This window comes from Pongo pygmaeus, chromosome 19 (assembly GCF_028885625.2).
Source record: "Pongo pygmaeus isolate AG05252 chromosome 19, NHGRI_mPonPyg2-v2.0_pri, whole genome shotgun sequence".
NCBI lineage: Eukaryota > Metazoa > Chordata > Mammalia > Primates > Hominidae > Pongo > Pongo pygmaeus.
The window spans coordinates 57,795,330-57,820,185 of NC_072392.2; the positions used below are offsets into that span (position 1 = coordinate 57,795,330).

The 24,856-nt window shown below is 46.6% G+C and overlaps 1 protein-coding gene across 16 annotated transcripts in view; it reads left to right on the plus strand.

Moving 5' to 3' along the window:
• The window catches only part of BCAS3 (BCAS3 microtubule associated cell migration factor), a 703,320-nt gene that overhangs the window by 654,142 nt on the left and 24,322 nt on the right, over positions 1-24,856 (plus strand). The window lies entirely within an intron of this gene.

Here is a 24,856-nt window from a genome sequence, read left to right on the forward strand (position 1 = left end):
CAGGCCCCAAACTTTTGCCCCAGAAATTCTGACTCTAGTCTGGAGTGGGCCTTGTAGCTCCATGCATTTGAAAAACTCACTTGTTGATGTGAGGCCCCTTGGAGAAGTACTGGTTGAGGAAGCGTATGCAGAGGTTTGAGCCAAACAACTGGATGGCAAGGCAACAGACATCCCACTGCCGTTCCTCTGCCACCTCTGAGTGTGATCAGATGTCTCTCCTATCAGATTCCCTTCCCAATATTATCCTCCAGGAACTTGTGATTATCCTCTGTCTAAGTCAAAAGCAGCTTAATTCCTCTAAAAACAGTGCCAGTTGGGCATTTTGCCTGGAGAGAGAGAAGCAAATCTGTGTCAGTGTTCTTTGCTCAGTTCTGCTCTGGAGCCCCCATGGCGACACCCTCTCTCTTTGGACCACCTCCTCCCCTTTTGCTTCCTTCCACACAGTCCAGTGCTTTGTTAGGTACCTGCATCCCAGCAGGACTGGGGACCTGGCTGGATGTGGGCTTGGGCAGAGTTGGCCAGATGAAATGTGGTTGGCAAGAAGGTCCTGAGTGTGCTGAGACAGGCAAGAGTCAGTAATAAGATCAGAGAGTAGAAGACTAGGGCCAGGAGCGTGGGACAGGCTGAGGATGCCGGCTAGCCCCCAATCCCAGAGAGCATGCAGCTGAGTCTAAGAGAGGCTTCACTGATACCCATAAGGAGGCAGAATATGCAAACCCTCTTTGCTTAGGGGAACCTGAGTTCACCTGCCAAAATCATCCTTTGACATTAAAAAAAAAAAAATCCCCTTGCTTTTAAAGAGCCAACCTCTTACCAGTTGCTTCTCTTTTGTCAGAGACATGAGCCTCTTCAACCAAGTCTCTGGATCTTCTTGTCAAGACTAATTTCCTTTTAGGCCCAGCTTCATCTTCACGGGGACTTTCTTCCATCTGTGCACTGACGTTAGTGTCCCGTTGTCATTTAAAGTCCTTGATTCTCTGAGACCACTATAGAGACTTTAAAGAAGGTGGGTCCTAAGTTTTGAGGGTACCATGGAGAGCAAAGCAGATGATATCTCTGCCCCCATGGGGCTTATATTCTAGAAGAGGAAACAGCCAGCAGTGGCAATAGTGTGTTACATGCTGATAGGGCAGGTTCAGGGCAACTGACCTAACCTAGGAGAGGATCAGAAAAGGCTTCCCAGAAGTTCGATTTAAGCTGCAGTTGAGGGATGAGCAAGGCGAAGATGTAAAGGCCCTGGGGTGAAAGGAAGGAGGTTGTTGGAGGGACTGAGGGAAGTTCATCATGGCTTACCAAAAGGAAGGGAGTGGGAGAGATGAGCCATGGGAAGCCAGCAGGGCCCAGGTCATTAAGTAAGGGACAACCATGGCGAGGAGTTGCAATGTCACTCCAGCCCCTTGTTTGCCACCATGGACAGGTATTTTATGATTCCTGGATCTGAAATACACACACACACACACACACACACACACACACCTCACACACACACACACACACACACACACACACACACACACACCACACACACACACACACACACACACACACCTCACACACACACACACACACACACACACACCTCACACACACACACACACACACACACACACACACACACCTCACAGAAAAATAGCCACTCTGTCCCTTCTCATGTGGAGGAAGCACAGGGTAATCTGGATTATAAACCATCCGCCTGGGGCAGAGCTCGCCTGCTGTCATCATCTTCCTCCACCTCGGGATGCCACTCAGCCTCACACAGCACCAGATCTCTGATGAAGAATAGAAGTGACAAGGGCAAAATCAAAAACTCTCCAGAATGTATTCAGTGGGAAACTAAAGCCGGGAAGGGCTGTTCTCTTGTTCCCAGCCAACACTCACACTCCTGCCTGCTCTCATCAGAGGAGACTCCGCTTCCGCTATGCCTGACTGGCTGACTGGGCGATTCTTTGGGGGCTGTGTTTTGTGCTTGTCACTCCCGCCCTGGGTCACTTTTAAGATGTGTGGACTGCTGAATCTTTAAAGGAAACAATGAGCAAGGGAATCTCAGAGGCAGTTAGTTGGCAGGTTGTTTGCCGAGAATGAGGAAAGAGTTGTGACAGGCTTGGGGAGCTTGAGGAGAGGAAGAAATACAGGAGGGAAGTAGCCAGGAACCCATGGAAAAATGAAGGAGGGAAGGAGGGAGGAAGGGAAGGAAGGAGGGTAGGCTGAGGAGTAGGGAGCACCTAGCTGATAAATTTGTCATGGTGCCATTTGACACAGCATGTGCTTTTTGTGTAGCACAGCTCAGCAGCCTGGATGGTTCATCTTGATGGGTTTGGCAAAGCGGAAGTGGCAGATAGGCTAGGGGGAGCAGAGGTGGGGACTTTAGGGTGGACTTAGTGAGAGTGTTAGAGGACCTATGAGCCCCAAACACAGGAATGGGCAGTGAAAGAGTGGCACCAGGAGGAAGCCAGTGGATTGGGATGATAGGGAGGACTCCAGGGGCAAGCAGGCTCCTTGAGGTCAAAGAGCATGATTAGAATAAGGAAGTGAGTGGGAGAGACAAATAGGAAGTTTCATGATGACTATGTGGGCTTTCTAAGCTTAAAATCCTAGAAGGGCCAATTGTAGATGATGCCGTGAGCCAGCTGAGTGAGTTGCTGGAGTGAAGGTGAAGGTCGTTGGTGTGCGGACTGGAGGTCAGTGAATTTAAGGCCAAGGGTGTTGGCTTGGTCATGCACCTGACATCATACTTTTAGTGTTTGGCAGGAGTGGTTGAGAAGGTAACAGCGGGGTGGGTGCCATAATCCTTGTTGAAGTCGAGGAGTTGACTTAGAAGGCCTGCAGAGTCCAGTGACAAGGATGTTTGGGACAGATTTTGTGAGCTCTGAGCTTCTCTCCTGACTGGAAGATCATTCCTTTGGAAGAGGTGATATCATCCACAAAGAGCATTTGTATTCCTTTGGAGAAGAAGTACTTCCTTTTATTGTCAGGTCATTTTAGCATGATTGAAAAATCAGGAGAAAACTTTTTTAAATGCCTGAAAGGAATGTTATATGAGATGTCTAAAGTTCTGTCCTCTGGTTCCAGCTCTGTGGCCTAATACAAAGTCACTTTATACCTCAGCTTCTTTCTGAAGCAGAAGAGGTGCATGGGGCTGTTGTGAGGCTCCGTGGGATAGCAGCACATTCAAGCATTGACTGTGTATCAGGTGCTGTGCTGAGCACATTCATTGAAGTCTTGCTATTTTTAGTATTCCCATTTTATAGCTGTATAAATTGAGCCGAGAGAGGTAAATAATTTACCCAGGGCTATATAACTATTAAATGACACAACAAGGGCCTTGAAGCCTGAGCCTTTAACCATTTCCTATACTGCCTCTGTTAGGCTCTGCAAATATAAAAATAAGATAAAGCAATCAGTGCCAAGTGTAGGAGAAGGCATGAAGGCAAGCCACTTCACCACAGTCTCATCTACGCTGTGTTAGAGGATTAGCATGTGCTGTGGGGATGTGGTAGAAGGACTGGTTCCTCGTCCAGGGTGACTCCAGGAAGGCTTCCCAGAGGAGCTTGCACTTGGGCTAAGTCTCACATCTGCAGAAGGCAGTTCGTCATGTCACTTAGTCACTTGGCACCTCTTCTCATGTTGGTCCGAAATACGCCAGATCACTGTCCTCTCCCTGTGTCCTGTTTTGCCCCTTGGGGACACAGAAAAATTGATTCCCTTTTCTATAAAATCACTCTTTAAATATTTGATTTTTGTTTTAACAATTTTTTTTTTTTTTTTTTTTTTTAAGGCAGAGTCTTGCTCTGTCACCCAGGCTGGAGTGCAGTGGTGCAATCTCAGCTCACTGCAACCTCCGCCTCCAGGGTTCAAGTGATTCTCCTGCCTCCTGCCTCAGCCTCCCAAGTAGCTGGGATTACAGGCATGCACCAGCACACCCGGCTAATTTTTATATTTTTAGTAGAGACAGGGTTACACCATGTTGGCCAGGCTGGTCTCGATATGCTGACCTCAGATGATCCACCCACCTCAGCCTCCCAAAATGCTGGGATTGTAGGCATGAGCCACTGCACCCGGCCAGAATCACTCTTCAGATATTTGAATAGTGAAATTGTAACTTTCATATTGTCTTCCCCAAGTTAAACAACCTTGATTTCTTCCTTCCCTTCTTCCTGCTAGGTGCCAGGAACTGAGGCACTGTGCTGTGCACTGGGGACAGAGATCTAGAAAATGAAAAGCCAGATGCTGCCCATCAGGAACTTACAGTCTAGTGGGAAGAATAGGGCCATAAAATATTTTATTGCTTTTGTCTGTCTCCTTTACCAAATTTCCCATCATCCAGCATAGCGGCTGGTGCACAATAGACATCTATTTTGTCTGTTGTGGAATTGGTGACTCTAGGTGCTATGTGAAGGTAAGCCTAGGGTGTTGTGGGGGCCGGTTGGAAGACCTAAGTCAGACCCAGAAGGGGAGTGGTAGACTTCTCCAGCTGACCTAAGTCCTCAAAGATGAATAGGACTTCAACAGGGAAGGCATTCCAGGCAGAGGGAGCAGCAGATGCACAGACACAGGGGCAAGGCGCGAGGTGGGGTGTAGCATTCAAGTCTGGAAAGCTGCTAGAGGCCAGATGATAGACAGTTGTGCTAAGAAAGAAGATTGGGCTTAATCCTGAGGGCAGATGAGTAAAATGTTCAGATTCACATTGTAGAAAAGGTCACTCAGGTGGCACTAGGAAGAATGAATTGAAGGGAAGCCACATTAATAGGCAGAAAGACCAGTTTAAAGATTGCTAGAATAATCCCAATGAGAACTGGTAAGAGCCTAAGCCCAGTGGCTAAGGAAAGTAGGAGACAAATTCAAGAGGGCTTGGGAAGTAAAATCCACAGGACTTACTGGTCAGCTGGGTGGAGGGGCAATGTTTGGGTCAATGAGATGGTGTTGCCACCCACCTAAGTAGGGATAGAGAAGGAAGAGCAAGGGCTGGAGAAGTTAGGTCATGAATTTGTTTGGGAGATGTGGAGTTGGAGATGCCTGCAGAACATCCAAGTGAGGGTGTTTGGTCTTACGCAGATGGTTTTGGAGCCCAGGAGAGACCTGAGTTAGAGGTGCAGTTTTGGAAGTCAGTAGCATATAGGTAGTTTTGGGTATTTGTAACCATTAGAGTAGCTGAGCTCACCCAAGAATAGTTTACAGAGAAGGAAGAGAAGAGGACTGAGGGCACCAAAATTTGAGTTGCAGAGAGAAGAAAACGAGGCCTTGGGAGAGACTTGGGAGCTGTCAGAGAGGGAAGAGGAAAACCAAGGAAGCTAAGGATGGGAGTAGTCAGCAATTTCCCAATGAAGTCAACTTGCTTTATAGAATCTGGGTTGCCCACAAGGGACCACATCATTGTACCTAAGCTGCCATGATCATGGGAGGACAGTCACGTGCTTTTTGCAACCTCTTGGGCAGAGATTCTTTTTTGTTTTTTTTTGAGACAGAGTCTCACTCTGTCGCCGAGGCTGGAGTGCAGTGGCGCGATCTCGGCTCACTGCAAGCTCCGCCTCCCAGGTTCACGCCATTCTCCTGCCTCAGCCTCCTGAGTAGCTGGGACTATAGGCGCCCGCCACCACGCTCAGCTAATTTTTTGTATTTTTGGTAGAGATGGGGTTTCACCGTGTTAGCCAGGATGGTCTTGATCTCCTGACCTCGTGATCCACCCACCTCAGCCTCCCAAAGTGCTGCGATTACAGGCGTGAGCCACCGTGCCTGGCCCTCTTGGGCAGAGATTCTTAAGGCTGGATTTGAGGACCTGTGCTTTGGAACAGTGGTTCCCAAAATTACTGGATAAGAATCCAGTCCTACCCTAGAATCACTGTGCTGGAATATCCAGAAGGGCCTGAGAATTCATTTGCTCAGTAAGCATTCCAGGTGATTCTTCTCATGAGGGAAGTCTGGGAATGACTCCAGACCATAGGTTCTTTCCAACTGCACAAATCACAACCCCACTCTCCCACCCTACACACTAACACCCTCCAACCTAAAGTTCTTGAGAATCCCCATGATCATGAGCCACTGTTACTGATGGAACCATGTCATGAATCCCTCAGATGTGTGGGGATGGAAATGCTAACCCACTGACTGAACAGAGTTTCTGAACAACTGAGTAGGAAATTCTGCACTTAGATTATTGGTCCAGTGGAAATTCTGCACTTAGATTATTGGTCCAGCTCTGCTTCTCCGAAAGCTTTTAGACCAGAGCCCCTCACTGCCCCCTGGTGTAGACAGTCTGATTGCCTACTCCATTTTGTGGAATAATGGACCTGACTGTAATCCAACATGTTTTTTAAAGCTAGCATATGTTTCAAAGCTGACTATTAAAGAAGTGTGGAAGAGGTACCATATGTAGACAAAGAAGACGTTTTTGGGCAATTGCCATGGAAAGAGCTAGCTCTACTTTTTTATATATTTAAGACCTAACACTGCTTCATGTCCCCAGCAGTGGAATTCATGAAGCATGTTTAATACATCTGCTCTCGGGAGTAATTTTGTACATAAGGCCTTCGTCTCTACCAAAGGTATTAGCATAGAAACAGTTCAGAAGGCCAGTGCCCTTTGTGTGAAATTGCAAATTTGTGAAATTCAAACATTGTCATTCATTTCTGAATAGTTAAGATCAATAATCTCTCCTGAACAATTGGCTTTGGGACATTGTCTTTCTAGGAAAAATAGAAACATAAATTATACTCATTTAAATATTGCAGAGAGAAGGGACCTACTGAGGAGAAAACTCAGGAATGTGCCTCTAAGGAACTTAGGGACCTCTCCTTTTTTTGGGTTCTTTTATTTCATTAAAAAATATACAAATTTTGGCTGGGTGCCATGGCTCATGGCATTACAGAGTGCTGTAATCCCCTCCACTCTGAGGTCAGGAGTTTGAGACCAGCCTGGCCAACATGGTGAAACCCCGTCTCTACTAAAAATACAAGAATTAGCCGGGTATGGTGGCGCACACCTGTAATCCCAGCTACTTAGGAGGCTAAGGCAGGAGAATCACTTGAACCCAGGAGGCAGAGGTTGCAGTGAGCCAAGATCGTGCCACTGCATTCCAGCCTGGGTGACAGAGCGAGACTGTGTCTCAATAAATAAATAAATAAATAAATAAATAAATAAATTTTATTGTGTATATTTAAGGTATACCCAAAGGGAATTAAATCATCACTTCATAAAGATACCTGTGTGTCCATGTTCCTGCAGCATTATTCACAAAGCCAAGATATGGAAACAATCTGTCAGTGGATGAATGGATAAAGAACTGTGGTGTATGTATACAATGGAATATTATTCAGTCTTTTTTTTTTTTTTTTTTTGAGACAGAGTCTTGCTGTGTTACCATGGTGGCGGTGTAGTGGTACAATCATGGCTCACTGCAGCCTCAACCTCCCAGGCTCAAGCGATCCTCCCATCTCAGCTTTCTGAGTAGCTGGGACTACAAGCATGTGCCACCACACCTGGCTACTTTTTTCTATTTTTAGTAGAGATGAGGCCTCCCTATGTTGCTAAGGCTGGTCTTGAACTCCTCCCAAGCTCAAATGCTTCCCCTGCCTCAGCCTCCCAAAGTGCTAGGATTGCAGGTTTGAGCCACCATGCCCAGCCTTCAATCTTAAAAAAGGAGATCCTGCCATTTGCCACAACTTGGAGTTACTTTAGAATGAGAGATTGAAGGATGGTGCTGTCTGGTGGTCCCTTTCAGACCCATCATACGTACTTCAGATCTAAATATAGCGAAGGCTTGTTCTTTCCTACATTCATTCAGTAAACAATTGTTGGGCACCTGTTATGTGGCAAGATCTGTGCTGGGCACTTTCTTTGTCCTTATATATCTTTGAGACATCAAAATAACTTCAGGGTGAGCTCAGTTTGATCCTGGAGGACAGGAATTGAGTATCTCATGTAAAGGCATTGCTGGTGACTTCCCATTTCTAGTTTAGCTGCATCCTGAACTATTGTTTCCTTTCCTCAAGAAGCCAAACAGCATGGGAATTATCCTTACATCTCAAAGTACCTGGTGTAAAGTGGTGAAAGCACCAACCGAAGGCCAGCTGGTTTCTGGGAGTAAAATCAGTACTTGACATTCAGATTCCATGTTCGATTCTTGAATGATCTGTCATATAGCCTATCATTTGAATCTTAGCACAATTTTGAAACTTACAATTAGCAATAATAACTAGCAGTATTATTCCTCTTATACAGTGGAGAAAGCTGAAGTTCCGGGACGTTAAGTGCTTTGCACAAGGTCACGTGGTTAGGACATACTAGAGCTAGGTCGAGCACAAGTTTCCCACTGTGGATTGAGTGCTCTTTTTGCCAACAGAGCTCAATGGCCTTATAACCACCTCATCTCTCCCTCTTCGCCATCTCAGAATGGCTTAACCAGGAGGATGTAAAGAGGTGCTAAATGAAGAGAAGAGATTGCAGCTAGGTGAAAAGGCACAAGCAACTGCTGCTTGAGGGTAGCTCCCAGGGCAGGGGTGGAAGGAGATGGGCTGGTTCATCCTCCACCACCCATTTCAGATATTCAGAACTGGAGAGCCACCTCCTACATCAGAGGACATACAGCTCATCTCTAGGCCTCTTCCCTTTAGAGGACTACTGACTGTTTGCCAGCTCGTTGAGCTGTTTATTAGGTATTTCTACAACAAACACTGCTTTTACTTTTTTACCTATTTTTTTCCCCAATCTGAGGGATATAAGAAAACTATTCTAGTAGTTTTTCAACCCTAAAGGCATTTCTAAAACTAAAATGAAACAGTGAGAAATTAATTCCTTCGTTCAGCTGTTAGCCCTAATTCAGAGTTAGATGACAGGTCCATGTCCAGCTGACGTAGTAACAAGAGGTCTCTGGGCCCCTCCTGGGAGCCCCTTGGTGCTTTGGCTTTTTTCTTTTTTCCCTCCTTATGGATGAATCCAATCTTCTAATCCAGTATGTACCTTAGGCCCAAAGATAAAAAGATAGGTTTCTTTGCACACATAAACACACCCTGGGCTGACTATAAATCTGCTTCTTGCCTGAGTATAGCAGAAACAAAATATGTTGTTTCCTCCTCAAGGGAGGAATTGGCATTTCTTCCACAAGGAAGGGGTTAGAGGAGGCTCTACTGGCCTTTTTGAACTTACTTCTCAGCTAGGGAAATGAATAACATCCTGGTTGGCCTCGGTGGAGTAGAAGTGGAGGGAAGAAGGGGTGCTCCTGACCCCACACTCGAGCCGCAGCCTCGGAATCTCTTTACCCATAGGCGCCACACTTGGCACACCATGAGTCTGTGAGTTGAGGGGAAATCATAACCAGATTAACGCAGTGATTTGGGCATTTTTTCACACTTACTAACGAAGTGGGCTTTTGACAAGGCCTAAGCGGAGCCTTCTCTGCAGGCAAGCTTGGACTCCTCACCCCTCTCCTATAGGCAGTAAGGCCTGTAAGAGAAAAGGGCAGAGATGGACCCAAGCCTTGCTTGCCCTCTGCAGCTGTGCAGAGAAGGCCTGGTGCCGCCACACTCCTGCTCGGCTCCTAGGCTGCTAGCGGGAGGTATGAATCTCTCTTGTTTGCTTTAATGGAGTGTTAACCCCCGTTGCTGGAACTCATGTTAATGCCTAACACAAGGCTGGGACTGCAGGGAGAGGCCAAGGGACTGGCAGCTGAAGGCAATTTGAGGATTGACCTCATGGGGTGGGGAGAGGGAGGAGAGGAAAGGGAGACACCAGTTGAATGTCTGCTGGATAAACAAGCCGGATGTAATGGGCCCAAGACCGATGTGCAAGACCAAGGTTCTGTCTGCTCCTGCTTCTGTCACAGGCCATGTCCTGTCCCCTCCCCTCCTTGGGCCTCCATTTCCTTGTGTTTAAAAGAGGAGATAGAACCAGATATACTCTAAGGGGACCAACAGCCAAAAAACGCTTTTGGGGACAGGCCAGGGGGCGGGGAGTAGGGTGTGGGCAGTGATTCTGCAGCTTCCATGCACACAGATCCCCTGGGGGTCTTATTAAAATGCAGCTGGTGATGCAGGAGGTCTGGGGAGGGGTCTGAGCAGCTGCCTTTCTCACAGGCTTCCAGGTGATGCCGCTGCTGCTGGTGGGTGGAGCACACTTTGAACAGCAAAGGTATTGAGTGCAAAATTGGATTCTCCAGTCTTAAGTTCTGCCCCGCACTTCACTTCCCTGCCCTGATTTCCTCAACTGTGAAACGGGGAATAGTAATCGTTGCCTTATCTTCCTCTCTAGGGGTGTTGTGAGGATTAAGGGAGCAAATGGCTGCGAAAGCACCTTGTAAAGGGTAGAGCAGTGTGCAGCGTGAGGGATTATTATCATTGTTAAGACGTCTACGCCTCGTTGCTCACCCTGTGTGTTCCTGCAGCTTCTCAACTTTTCCCTCCTTTCTCCCTGGTTTCCACGCCTGGGCTGCTGAGTCAGGGGACCAGCCAAGGCTGGCGAGGGCTGAACAAACACTCTGACATGTCGAAGCAGGAAATGACAGTTCCCAGGCAGCCCTCTGTTTTAGGTGTGGAACAGGCTCCAAACACACTTTGTGTGATAAACTCTAGTTAACACCAAGCTGAGCTCTACCTCCACCCCCACAGGCTGCAAGACCAGGACATGAGGCTGAAAGTCAGGGAAGTCCCTGTGAGACGAGGGCCCTGGGCAAGCACTGGCCAGATTGTAGCAAGGTCACTCACCAGGCCACCCCGCTGGTTCCACTTCGGCACCCACCTCTGGCAGCCATGATGCTTCTGCAGCATGCCAGTTTGTTCGCTGAGACCTTCACAGAGGGTCGCACAACCACCCTGGACAGTGAGAAACTAAGGTGACTGAGGCAAGTCATTGAACCACCCTGAGCCTCGGCTTCCTCATCTATGAAATGGAGTTGACAGCATCTGTCCTGCCTGTGGTAAAAATTGTTGTGATCCCACAACCAAAAGGAAAGAAAGAATTATGAGAAAATATGTACTTATTCTGTGAAAATATGTGAGATATTCATGAGAGACTTCCTGTTCCAGTGGACTCTTCCACCGCCCTTGAGTGGGGAACATCCAGGACTTCACACTCATACGCTCAGCCCATCACCCTTTTGTGCAAGGTGCAAGATCCTCTGCCCACCTGAAGCCTCAAGGCCTGATGGAAACCATCCCCAGCCACTCCAGCGAGTGACCCCACCATTGTCCAAAACAGTGCTGCTGCTTAGCCTGCTCTTCTCAGGCCAAGTCTTTGTTGAACAGCTTCAGTGTAAGGGCCTGGGAAGTCGGGATTCTGTAACGTACCTTCCCCCCAGTCAGAATGGCAGGCCAGGCCCAGATCTTCATCCCAAGGCCCCTGCACCTGAAAATCTGGTACAGGTTTGTCCTTTGGAGTGAGAGCTCTTGGGTTTAGGTGGTCGAGAGAGGTGGAAGATTGACCACACACTCCAAATACACATGTTTATTGCCCAAGCTGGGAACACCATTTTTAAAGCCCACATCGTTAGGAGACTACCAAAATAACAAATCTAAAAATGGGTCAGGCATCAAACTAGTCAACTCCAGTACCAGCAAGCACATCCGGGACCCTCCCCTTCAGGGCAGGTGGACTGCTGCTTTCCTTTCCCCGCAGCTACTGTCCCAGGGCCTTAGAGGAACAAATAGCCCCTGGCTCCAGATCGGAGCCAGTGTGCCCACCCATCCCTCCCTGCTCTTTGAAATTCCCAAGGCCAGCAGGGGCCCAGGCCTGCAAAGCTGGGCCTCCAGACACCTCCACTAGCTGGGGAGGCAGAGAGTTCGCACTCTGAGGAAACACAGATCCTCAGAGGAGAGTAAAAGGTCAGAAATAATCCAAGAGGACAAGCCACTCGTGTCTGTGTGTATATTGGGTTTCACATCTGAAGTCCAGTCATGATAAATCTGGTTTTTGAAACATCTTCTTTGACTAATAAAAACAGAAGACTTCTTGGCCCCAGGTTTCAGACTTCAAAGTTCTCAGTTGAGAGCCTCATGTTTGACTTATTTGTGGAGCACAGAAATCACAGGATTTAGCTGGGTTGCTCCCTCCACCCCCTACCACCCAACTGCAAGAACACTTAAAAATTCTGGAATAGAAAGACTGAGCTGAAAACCCCTCACTGGCACTGCAGCCATATTTTCAAAATAAAAATTCAGCATGGTAGTTTTAGTGGAGAAATGACAGGCTTTAGAGCCAAATGAACCTAGGATCCTAATCCTGACTGTACCCTTGACCTTGTCATCTTGAGCAACAGTTTTACTTCTCTCTGCCACAGTTCCTTGAACTGTAAAAATGGGAACAATAACATCCACCTCATAAAGTTATTGGGATGATTTCAATGCAGTAGTGTGTATAAAGTAGCTATGCCTGATGCAAAATGGACACCCGACAAATGTTAGTTATCTTACCTTTCCTGATACCTGACCACAGACTAATTATTTGGAATGAGGACTGTCCTAGAAAACCCAGTTTGTATGCTTGCTGTCTTGAGAGATTCAGTTCCTTGTTTTTCCATTGAAGGAATTGCGAGGTTTCCGAGGATAGTTTGTCTTGCAGTGTATTCTGAGCCCTGCCATAGGAATCCTATCACAGCGCTGTGTGTATGTTTTCTATCCACCCGAAGAAGCAGGCCAGAGCAGCCTACAGGAAACATTTTCGTTTTCTTTTCTTTTTTTTTTTTTTTTTTGAGACTGAGTCTTACTCTGTGGCCCAGGCTGGAGTAAAATGGCACAATCTCGGCCCACTGCAACCTCCACCTCCCGGGTTCAAGCGATTCTCCTGCCTCAGCCTCCCGAGTAGCTGGGATTACAGGCACCTGCCATCCTGCCCAGCTGATTTTTGTATTTTTGTAGAGATGGGGTTTCACCATGTTGGCCAGGCTGGTCTCGAACTCCTGACCTCAGGTGATCCACACGCCTCGGCCTCCCAAAGTGCTGGGATTACAGGTGTGAGCCACCGCACCTGGCCAGGAAACATTGTCATTGCAGCCCAGCTACAAAATGATTCTTCTCTTCCCACTTGGAAGGGGAGAAATCATGAGTGTGCCAAGTTTAAAACAGAAGAGTAAAGGGTCTCTGGCATCCAGTCTGGGAATGCCAGTTTCAGCCTGACTTGGAAAGCTCTCTTGTTCCCTGAAGCACCTCCATGTTTGTTCTGAATGTGGAGCCAGTCAAGATTCTCCTTACTGGAACCTACACTGATGACTGATCTCTTGGGCTCACAGCCCTGCTCAGTGACCTCATGATATGTGAGGGCCTCAGCCATTTCTTGACAGTCATGAAAAGGTGTCTCCTAGGAAGCCAGGCCTGTTTATCCAGAGTTTAGTTGTAGGGAGGGGAGACAAAGAGGACACGTAAAGAAATCAACTCCTTCCAGAGTTGTTCTAGCCCTTTCTGATCTGATGTATGAAATTTGTACAGAGGTGGAATCGTTTCTGCCATTTTTCACACACAAGTTGGTGCACATTCCTAATATGAATTAAAAATAAATATGCCATGTGTACACAGGGATGAATCAACATTGCATGCAGCCAGCCATGGCCACTGGGAGAAGAGTCAGACATGGGCCTGGAGCTGCAGGCTCACCTGCCCCGGGCTGAGTCAGGACCGAGCACAGGACTTGACAGAGGAGGCATCGCAGCAAGGTCAGGTGCCTCCCATGCTTCTTATGGACCCACCACCTGGTCCCAGCATGAGTGCTTCTCCCAGGAGGCATTTTTTTCTCTCTCAACTTTTTCTTTTCTTTCTTTTTTTTTTTTTCTTAAAAAACTGATTACAAAAATTGTAGGCCAAGTGCAGTGGCTCATGCCTGTAATCCCAGCACTTCAGGAGGCCAAGGCAGGAGCATCACTTGAAGCCAACAGTTTGAGATCCAGCCTGGTCAACGAACAAGACTCCATATCTACAAAAAATAAATTAAATAAATAAATAAATAAAATAACAGGCGCCTATGGTTCCAGCTACTTGGGAGAGGTGGGAGGATTGCTTGAGCCCAAGAGTTCAAGGCTGCAGTGAGCTATGATTGCACCACTGCACTCCAGCCTAGGTGACAGAGTGAGACCCCGTCTCTAAAAAAAAATTTTTTTTTTTTTTTTTTTGAGACAGAGTCTCGCTTTGTCTCCCAGCCTGGAGTGCAGTGGCGTGATCTCGGCTCACTGCAGCCTCTGCCTCCTGGGTTCAAGCAGTTCTCTGCCTCAGCCTCCCGAGTAGCTGGGGTTATAGGCGCCTGTCACCACACCCGGCTAATGTTTGTATTTTGAGTAGAGATGGGGTTTCACCATCTTGGCCAGGCTTGTCTTGAACTCCTGACCTCATTATCCACCCGCCTCAGCCTCCCAAAGTACTGGGATTACAGGCGTGAGCCACCATGCCCGGCCAAAAATTTTTTTAAAATAATAAATAATGATAAAAAATATAAATAAAATACAAAAAAAAAAAAAAAAAAAGGAAACAGCTGGGCACAGTGGCTCAAGCCTGTAATCCCAGAACTTTGGGAGGCCGAGATGGGTGGATCACTTGAGGTCAAGCGTTCCAGACCAGCCTGGCCAACACGTTGAAACCTCATTCTAGTAAAAATACAAAAATTAGCTGGGCATGGTGGCATATGCCTGTAATCCCAGCTCCTTGGGATGCTAAGGCACAAGAATCACTTGAGCCCAGGGGGCAGAAGTTACAGTGAGCTGAGAGCATGCCACTGCCCTCCAGCCTGGGCAACAGGGTGAGACTCCATCTCAAAAAAAAAAAAAATTGTAGGAAACATATGGAAAAGTATAAAGTAACAGAAGAGTCCCCTATAGCCTGACTACCCAGAGACAGCATGGTTAACATTTTGTCGTGAATCATTTAGAATGTTTTTCCATGTTTCTTTTACATTGTTCAATAATAATAACTGTATACTTTTGTCTTTTTAAATTTAACATTGTATCTTAAAGAATTTCTCATTATAAACATCATGTTTATGACTACCTAACATTCTACTGCAAGAATGAAGTATCATTTTCTTAACAAGTACCATATTGTAGGGCTGTGTTAAAATGGCAATGAGCGTATTTATGCATGATGGTTGTTGCTTCCTAGGTTATTTATTTTGGCTAGATTTCTGGAAGTGGCATCCCTGCCTAGGTCAGTAGTTGGGCACGTTTTTAATTCCTTTTTTTGTTTTTTTTTTGAGACAGTGTCTCCCTCCATCACCCAGGCTGGAGTGCGGTGCCACGATCTCAGCAGACTGCAACTTCCACCTCCTGGGTTCAAGTGATTCTCCTGCCTCAGCCTCCTGAGTAGCTAGGATTACAGGCATGCACCACCACGCCCAGCTAATTTTTGTATTTTTAGTATAGTTTTCCCATGTTGGCCAGGCTGGTTTTGAACTTGCGGCCTCAGATGATCCGCCTGTCTCAGCCTCCCAAAGTGCTGGAATTACAGGAGTGAGCCACCGCGTCTGGCCTTGATTCTTAATACGTATTGCCAAATTGCCCTTCAGATAGCTTATACTAGTGATATTCCTGCCCGAAACAGTCAATCTCATTCCGTTCTTACCCGTGTTGAGTATAATTCTGCTTGTTTATCGAAGAATTTAGGGAGCTAAAAAGTTCTATCCCCACCCTCAGATGTGGGGAGATCAGAGCTAAGAGGTTGCTTCTCCTACTCTCCTGTGCCCCCTGCAGGCATCCTCAGAGAAAGTGGGGTGCACATACTCACCGTATGCTTTCATTCCCCACCAACGGCCCTTGCTATGTAACTGACGCATAACCAGTCAGCCTGACCAGTGGTGTTGCCCAGGCTCCAGTATTGCTCCTCTGGCTGCTTGCCTCTGGCCCAGTGTTCCCTCAGTCACTCTCTTAGCTTTTCATAGAATCCGACTGCCCCAAAGAAGAGCTGCTTACAGAGCCCTGGGGCAATCCTCTAATTTTGAATGGGCCTGTGTAGCTTACAAAGCACTTGTCAAAAGACAAAATTATAAAAAACTTCATTATAGATCTAATTGGCTTTTATTTGTGATTCATGAATCTGGGCAGCCTCCATTCTACAAAATAGAATGAGAGCTCCCACTGGGCAGTGGTAGAACAGCGGGTTTTATAAGGTGAGATCAAGGAAACAACAGAAAAAAAAAAAAGCTCATTGGTTAACATCAGGTTTCTTCAAGGTGTTTTTTGTTTTGTTTTGTTTTGTTTTGTTTTTTGAGACGGACTCTCTCTTTGTTGCCCAGGCTGGAGTGCAGTGCCGCGGATCTCATTGCAACCTCTGCCCACCAAATTCAAGTGATTTTCCTGCTTCAGCCTCCTGAGTAGCTGGAATTACAGGCATGCGCCACCATGCCCGGCTAATTTTTGTATTTTTAGTAGAGACGGGGTTTTGCCATGTTGGCCAGGCTGGTCTCAAACTCCTGACTTCAGGTGATCTGCCCACCTTGACCTCCCAAAGTGCTGGGATTATAGGCGTGAGCCACTGTGCCTGGCCAGGTTCTTTTTTTGTAAAGGATTAAAGGCTACCCTGACTCAGTTAGACTGAAATCTCCATTTTCAGGAATACCTGGTCTGTTTTGGGATCTATCTGCTTCCTTAAAGTTTCAGTTTGATTATGTGGCATTTAGCATGGGTGATTCCATTTCATTTTGGTCTGGTCTGTGGGGGCCTAGTGCAGGAGCTCAGTTCAAAACAGTGGCCTCCCATAACTTCTCTTTTTCTTTTTTTTTTTTTTTTGAGACAGAGTCTCACTCTGTCCCCCAGGCTGCAGTGCAGTGGCGCAGCCTCGGCTCACTGCAACGTCCGCCTCCTGGATTCAAGAAATCTCCTCTCAGCCTCCCAAGTAGCTGGACTACAGATGCACGCCACCACACCCGGCTAATTTTTATATTTTTTAGTAGAGATGGGGTTTCACCATATTGGTCAGGCTGGTCTCAAACTACTGACCTCAGGTGATCCACCTGCCTTGGCCTCCCAAAGTGTTGGAATTACAGGTGTGAGCCACCATGCCCAACCAACTTTTGTTTAATACAGTCTTTCATAATACTGTCTGATCTGATGCTCACAACAGCCCTGGAAGCCAAATATTTGTTTCCCTGTTTTATAGGTTTATTATTTTCCTAGGCTGCTTTAAGGAATTACCATAAACTTGGTGACTTAAAACAACAGATGTATTCTCTTGTATTTCTGGAGGCCAGCATTCTGAAATCGGGGTATGAGCAGGGCCATGCTGTCCTTCCTTGCTGCTTCTGGCTTCTCACCACTCCTGGCATTCCTTGGCTTAGGCAGGATAACTCACATCTGTCTTTGTCTTCACATGGGTTTCTTCCTTCTGTGTCTCTGATCCCCTCTTTTCTCTTTTAAGGACACCAGTCATTGGATTTAGGACCCACCCTAAATCCAAGATGATCTCAACTTGAGATCCTTAATTACATCTGCAAGGACCCATTTCCAAATAAGGCCACATTCTGAGGCTCCTTCTGGACATATCTTTTGGGATGTGTGGTGGGGTGGAACACCATTCTACCCATTGCAGTGGATAAGGAAAGCAAGGTTCGAAGAGGGGAAATGACTCTCCCAACGTCATGCAGTGAGAAAGTAACAAAAGCTGGCGTTTGAACCCAGGTCTTCTGCTTAACATATGCCTTTAATTGGGTAAAAACAAGACTCTTATGGTATAACTGCTGATTGTTATCTGGTTTGTAGAAAATGAAATTGGTAGCTTTTACCCTAGGATACCTCAAATATCAGACACCATTTTCTGGAAGTATATTATTGTTAACGACATTGAAACTACTAGTGCCAATGTGAACCCCTTACATGGGCATCATTTACTTTATTTTCTGTGTCATAAATGGGGAAATTAAGACCTAGAGGGATGATTCTGCTGAGAGACAAAAAGAATTAAAAAAAAAAAAAAGACCCAGACGGAGTAGCAACTTGCCCAGAGTAACCAGAAAAGTTAATGGGAGAATTCCAATGATGACTCAGACGTAATCTATGTTCTAAGCTTTAAAGTGTGCATTCTGCAATTGCATATTTTGCAGTTGTGAAAATGGTCTCCTTGTCAAAATAACTATGTTAAATTGCAAAGAAATTCTTAGTCCAGTTGCTGTTGAACTCTTCTTCCCTGGCTCAGGACCATGCGATATGATACACATCATATATAACATAATATAATGTCTGATCTATGTCTATATCTGTCTCACTGTGGGAGAACCCTGGCTTATATAATTGGCCATCAGATGTGTCCACAGGTATAATATATAATATAGCTGTGGTATATGTAATATACCTATGGAAACATCTGATGGCTAATTATATGAGCCAAGGTTCTCTAAGGAAACAACTAATGAAAGAGATATCTACAGAGATGCATAGATATAAGAAGATTTATTTTGGGAATTGGAAATGGAGGTCAAGAAGTCCCACTGTCTGCTGTCTGAAGGTAAAGAACCAAGGAAGCTGGTGGTGTATAACCAGGGGAGCTGATGGTGTAAGTCCTGATCCAAGTTCAAAGGCCTGAGAACCAGGAGTACCAGTGTCCGAGGGCAGGAATTAGTGTCCTAACTCCAACAGAGAGAATAAATTTGCCTTTCCTCCACCTTTTTAATATATTTAGGCCCTCAGTTGAATGATGCCTACCCACAATGGTGAGGGCAGTCTTCTTTCCTCAGTCTACCAACTGGAATGCTAATCTCTTCCAGAAACAACCTCCCAGACACACCCAGAAATAAGCCTTGCTGGCTATCTGGGCATCCCTTAGCCCAGTCAAGTTGATACATGAAATTGACAATTGCACCAAGAAGAGCTAATGTCCTCAGCCTGTGCTTATAGGAACCAACTGTGGAGAAAGGGGTGCTCCCTGCAGCAGCACTCTTAAGCTCCATTTGGTGAGCAGTTTGGTAAGCTTGCCAAGGAGGCTCCCCTCTACACTGGTTCCCCTCATCATGCCTGGGATTATTTCTTAGTTATTATAGACGTCATCGTCACAACCTTTCACCAAGGAGGGCTTACATCTTGGAAAGCACTGCTTAATGCAGGTTTTGCTTTTGGTATCTGGCCTCCCTGGTGGTTAGAAATCTGATCAACAGGCTCTCAGCAAAATCCAAACCTGGGCAGAACCTCATTAATGCAAAGCGGAGCCTGTGCCACAGTCTCTTAAATAGCTAGAGTGTGATTAGACACTATCAGCTTAGAGGAGCATCCTACCTGTCCCCCTCCACCTGCAGTCCCTAGGCTTCCTTGCCCCTTTAACAATGGTATACAAAGGCAATGCACGTGTTCCCCCAGCCTCCCCAGGAGCCACCAGCTTGCCAGCTGTCGCAGCATGCCTTTAATGGGTTTGTGAAACCCAAGAACCTGACCCATTTCTCCTCTGGGGAAAGAGTATAACACAGGATGCCAAGCTGGGAAGCAGGATTCGGGACGCTCACCTGGATGAGACCAGCTCTCTCTGCCGTCCTAGATAGATTGTTTTGTTTTTTTCCAATTTCCAGGATCTCCAAATCTAAAATAAGTGCACAGAAGGCAGTAGAGTAAAATTGTGACATTGTTTTCTGCTCACTTATCTTCTTCTTCCTTCCTCTCTTTTAATTTTAACTCCCCTTTCTGCCTACTCTGACCCTAGATATTCAGGCTTTGGTACCCCAGCCAAAGGGTGTTGACTACAAACTGACTGTCAAATTTCATAATCAGTCAATAAACGAACCTGTTTTGAGCAAGCATGATGTACAAAGTTCTGTGCCTATTTTCATTATGGAGGAATTCATGCCCTCGGGAGCTTCTAAACTAGTTAGAAAAGCAGTTCATGTGAACAGTGTAAGGCAGTACGGAAATAAGGCCACAGGAATGATCTAATTAACCTGGGGTCCACAGGTGGGTTTCAGAGGCATCCATAGATGCCCCAAAATTGCCTGCATAATTTTGTGTATGCAAGCACACATTTTTTTGAGTAAGTGCTTAGCTTTCATCAACTTCACCTGGAAAGATAGAGAACCGTTTGTGCCGTTAGAGTTTGAGCAAGAGTAGTCTTTATACCTTCGGTAGTTGAGCAGGTAAAACTTGAACTCATTCTTAGAAAATGGTATTCAGGGCAGGAGGCAGCCCTGAAGGCAAGAATCCCCAGGAGATAGCCTGTGAAGACTGTTGCACTTACAACCAGATGCCTCATGTCTCTGAAAGTCAGTAAGATGGAAACCTATACAATGGTGATCATTGCTGCTTCCCATAATTGGGTGAAGTCACATAAGCTCCTCTTTCTTTCTTTTTTTTTTTTTTTAACTCACTCTGAACCTTGTACAGTGCTCAACTCATATCATAGTGGACACTAACAAATATTTGATATATGTGTGAGTTAACTGAAATAACAAATGTGAGAGGGCTTTGTAAATAGCAGAGCACTGCTTCAACAAAAGATCTCTGTTGCCAAGCGTGTGTATTTTGTCCTTTGCAAACAGCCTGCACTAAGTGAGCATCTTCTCCCTGCTTGAAACTGACCCTTTCCCCTGTAATGGGACTCAAAGGGCCAGCTCATCTGATGGAGTGTCCCTGGGCTGCTCAGATGAATGATAGCTGTGCTGTCAACATGGACAAGATGTGCAGTTTCCTAAGAGCCCAGAGATGACCTCACCCTCCAAGGGCTTGGCCTCTTCACCCCAGTGCCTGCTGAAACACACCTGCAGCCTTGCTCTCGCTCTGGGACAGGGAGATTCCAGGAGCACATTTGCTGTCCTCAGCAAAGAGGCTACGAGGGGTGGAAGGGAAAGAGACATTGGGTATGGCAGAGCCTCTGATGGGACTCCTAGCAGGATAACAGGACCACTGATTGTATCCTCTCTATGACGTCTCAGGACGGTAGAAATGATCAGGTGCTTCTTTGCTGAACACTTCTGGTATCTCCCATCTTTGCTCCTCAACTTCCTAGCTGTGCCCATGCTAAGAGAGAATAGACCCACTATCAAATTTTGTTTCTCCTGTGTGTCGTCCCATAAACAAGGTGACTCGTCGTCATCACCACCAAACTCCAAGCAACTCGGGCTGGTTGGGAGTGGGAAGGATTTTTAAATGTCATTTGTTGAAGGTGACAGGAGTTCTCAAAATGGTAGGAAAGATAGAAGTGGTTTACACATATAATGGTTCTTGGCCAGGCGCAGTGGTCATGCCTGTAATCCCAGCACTTTGGGAGGTGAAGGTGGGTGGATCACTTGAGCACAGGAGGTTGAGACCAGCCTGGGCAACATGATGAAACCCCATCTTGACAAAAAATTAGCTGGGCATGGTGGTGCACACCGGTAGTCCCAGCTACTCGGGAGGCTGAGGTGGGAGGATCACTTCAACCCAGGAGGTTGTGGCTGCAGTGAGCCGTGACTGCACCACTGCACTTCAGTCTGGGCAAAAGAGTGAGACCCTGTCTCAAAAAAAAAAAAAAAAAAACACAGTTCTCCACTGCAGGTGTTGCTGAGGGAAACAATGTGTGAGCTGATAGAATGAGCTCCAAGCTAAGAATTAGAAACCCTTGTTCCAGATCTGTTGCTCAGAGACTTTGAACATGTCACTTAACTTCTCAGAGCTTCCAGTTTCACCACCATAAATGGGGGATAGTACCTCTACAACCTCTCAGGATCATTATGATAGTCAAAATTTATGATGATGCCTCAAGTGGTATAAAGGCATACATATTTGTCATTAAGAACATACACATGAACACACCTATTACATACAGAACACTCACTATGTGTCAGGTCTTTTACATTTATCTACTGCAGTCCTCGCAACAGTCCTATGTGGTTGTATTGTTTTTCCATTTTTATGGATGAGGAATCAGAGACGCATGCCTGGAATCATACAGCTCACGTGTTAGTCTTTCCTGAAGTCCAGGCCTATTTCCATCTGCCACTATGACACTAGCTCATGATTCTTTTCTCCTGTGTACTGTTACTTTATCCCTTAAAATATTACGTACCCCTCTGGCCTTTACCATCTCTTATGGACTGGGCCCACCCTCTTACCCTAACCTTTCTTGCTATAACATTGATTGATTGATTGATTGACTGATTGATTGACTGAGAGTCTCACTCTGTCACCCAGGCTGGAGTGCAGTGGCTCAATCTTGATTCGCTGCAACCTCTGCCTCCCAGGTTCAAATGATTCTCCTGCCTCAGCCTCTTAAGTAGCTGGGATTGCAGGTGCCCGCCACCATACCCAGCTAACTTTTGTATTTTTAGTCAAGATGGCGTTTCACCATGTTGTCCAGGCTGGTCTCAAACGCTTGGCCTCAAGTGATCTGCTCACCTCGGCCTCCCAAAGTGCTGGGATTACAGGCGTGAGCCACCGTGCCTGGCCCAATTTCTTTTGTTTGTTTTCTTCCTGCTTTGGCTTTTGATATTCCTCTTGGTCCTGCTGTCAGCCCACCTGCCTTGACCTCTGAACACAGTAATGCAAACATTAACTGAGCTCCTTTCTAGAGACAGACCTCCTGCTCTTGTGAAGTGAGAAAACAAATGGTCATTCTCTTCCCAATTTTCCATGCTCTGAAACATCTCTGTCCATAAGAAAGCTGAGTGTATAAGCAGCCAGGTGTGGTGGCTCACACCTGGAATCCCAGCACTTTGGGAGGCCAAGACAGGTGGATCGTTTGAGATCAGAAGTTCAAGACCAGCCTGGCCAACATGGTGGAACCCCATCTCTACTAAAAACACAAAAATTAGCCAGGCATGATGGCACATGCTTGTAGTGCCAGCTACTCGGGAGGCTGAGACACGAGAATCGCCTGGACCCAGGAGGCAGAGGTTGCAGTGAGCCAAGATCATACCACTGCACTCCAGTCTAGGTGACAGAGTGAGACTGTCTCAAAAAAAAAAAAAAAAAAAAAAAAAAAGCTGAGTGAACAGGGAAGAGGAGGGCCCACGTTTTCTTGTTATCATTAAGCCCTTGCGTTGCATGCAGACCCTTCAGAAAAATGATGATGCTTTAGCACTGTAGCACTAGATCTTGTCAAATAAGGTCTAGTGGGGGAAGTGCTGGAAGTGGGGACTTTGCTTAATCTCTTCACTCCTGTGAGACAGGGCAAAGGGTTATTCATTCTAGTTTAGAGATGGAAAAGGAGCTAGAAGGACTGGCCGCACATCATGCAGTGAGTAGGCAGCAGAATCAGAAGCTTAGTGGATGTCAGCAGTCCTGTGTGTCCCTGGGGAGCTAGGCACCTGGGAGTTGTTGCCAAGGGTGGTTGAGTGTTGGCTCTGAGCTTGGCACTGCCAGTGCACAGCTCTAGCACAGTTCAGGCCTTGGGAGAATTATCTGACACCCAGCCCCGCACCCCCAATTTCCAAAGCCTAGCTTACCAGATCTACAGCCTGACCCTACTTGATGGAGAGAGGTGGCAGAGGGAGCTCCCCATTCTCAAGTCCTACCTGACAAGCTGATCCCAAGCAACCCACTCCTAAGGTGGGCCTCTTCTTGGGGAGATGCCCTTATAGATGCTGCCCATTCTCCCAGTGCCAGGAATCTTCCCTACAATTAGGTACGAGATAAATCAAAGCCAAACTTGGCTGATGAAATTCAGGAGCCAGTAGTGACCCTTGCCACACATATAAATCGCAGCAGGCTGGCCAAGGGCCTTTGTCTGGCCAGGAGAGTTCAGGATTATCTGGCCCTCTTTGCTGATGTATGGAGTCACCGGCTGTCGGAGTGTTTACTAACGGTTATCACCTCAATGCTGTGGCCATTATCAGAGGCAGGGCCGCCTGCCGAGGCTGGGGCTCGCACCCTCTCTATTACCACCTGTCATTGGCAGGGAGTGTGTGCTGACACTGCCCAGCCCTCACTGCCTGGGGAAGATAGTTTCTGACGGCTGATCAAAGAGGAGAAGCAAGGCCTGATAAAGAGTGTGTGTTTTGTGCACTTTTAACTTTGGGAAACGTTGGCATTTGCATTTTTTCCCCATCTTCCCGATGCTGGCAGGAACCAAGCCCAATAAATGCAGTGGATTCAGTTACCTAATCGCTGGGGAAATGGTATGTGCTTAAAGCAACAGAGCATGACTATAATCTCCTTCCAAGAGAGAGTGGATGAAATAAGCTTTCACAGAAGACTTGCTGTATAATAAAGTAGAATAATTCAAATTCGGACTTTGAAGTGATCTTGCATGTAAAATCTAATCTTAGCGTTCAGCAGAACACCACAGACTTTTTGGAATTGGGGAGCAGCTTTGGCTTAAGGACAGATCCTTGCCGAAGATGCTATCACCCACCTCTTTGCTGGTATCCCCCAAAATAATTCCCTGGTTGTTCATATGCCCTTGGGTAGCTGGGAGACCAGGTGGTGAAGTAGAACGTGTTCTCAACTGAGGCATCAGGAGAGCGAGTTCTTGGACCTCGTCTGCCACAGCCTTGCTGTTCCATCTTGGGCCATAACTTCTCTGAGCTCCAACTATAAAATGAGGAGGTTGGTTATAGGTTATAGAATATAATGGTTCAGAAAGCTTTAAAAACATTAGGCTATATAACCCCTTCTTTAAATGAAAATTTATTTATTTATTTGTTTGTAGAGACGGGGTCTCGCTCTGTTGCCCAGGCTGGTCTCAAACTCCTGGCCTCAAGCAATCTTTCCGCGTTGGCCTCTGAAAGTATTGGGATTGCAGGTGTACGGCACCACTCCCCGCCCTAAGTGAAATTTTAGATGGAGTCCCATTGTATCAAAAAGAGGAAAGTAGGGATCCGTTTGGGTTGAACCTGGGAAGGGGGTTGCCTTCCCCGTCCCACTTCTTAAGGTGGTCCCTGAAGACCAGGGGAACCCTGTAGCTCCTCAGAAACAGTTGTAAAACCACCGGCCTCAGTGTCACGGAAGTCACTCCAGAGGTCTGCACTCTCTCAGCGGCATGAGCTGTTTCTCCTGCGCTACACAGTCTGT